Source organism: Plasmopara halstedii, assembly GCF_900000015.1.
Source record: "Plasmopara halstedii genome assembly, contig: Scaffold_1594, whole genome shotgun sequence".
Classification (NCBI taxonomy): domain Eukaryota; phylum Oomycota; class Peronosporomycetes; order Peronosporales; family Peronosporaceae; genus Plasmopara; species Plasmopara halstedii.
The window spans coordinates 317,168-318,046 of record NW_020188505.1 but is presented as its reverse complement, the minus strand read 5'-3'; positions in this window follow the sequence as shown (position 1 = coordinate 318,046).

The following is an 879-nucleotide window of genomic DNA, read 5'->3' as shown; positions in this document are numbered from 1 at the left end:
AAGGCAGTTGCGCGTGGGCCCACACAATTGCGTCTAACATTAATACACTCACTTCTGCGTTTGCACACACAAGCACACATCGCTTCTAACTCTGCCCTTCTTATATCCTTAAAATCTTGCTCGGAATTTGAGAGGGATATCACGTGATCGGCCATTGATAAGAGCATTCAGCCAGTGAACAGTGCGGGAAGTTTCGACACCTAGCCATTTCTACTTCTACCAGCACTAATATGGAAAACACCAGCTAACAGCTGTGGACAATTGTGTCAATGAATATATCCTATGAAGACCATGACACACCGTCGTACATTTCAGTTAAAACCGAAATCCACTCCTGATACCGCAACACACAATGCTTTTTCTCTTTTTTTATTCCAAGACGCAATTTCTGCCTTCCAAACTCCAATCAGAGCAATGGTCAAAATCGATTTTGGTCAATTCGGGCAGTCTCACGCCGTAGGCCGAAGGTATCGCACGCGTGAAAAGCACACCTACTTCTCGTAAAAGTGAATTCATGACTCGCAAAAACTCATCTAAGAGGAAAATACCTGGCAGCTAACAATGTTATCTTAAGGTGGATCCATGGCTTATGGCGTTTGAGCCACGCCACATATGGATTATGACCACCGCAAATTTAGTTCTAGGACAAAAGGTAATTTCACGCAGCCAAACCCCAAATGTCACCTAAACGTTCAACAATAGTTCCGACACTTTCAGAAGATACTCGAACACTGTATCTAAATTCGGCATCGTGAAAGCTGTTTTCTGTTTTCAGTTCCGAGCGCCGAACGTAATTGCTTGACAGTATTAAATTTTAGCAGGCCCATCCACGGCTTCACAACCTTTGAGAAGTGGATGTTGCCAGCTGACAACCCTGGA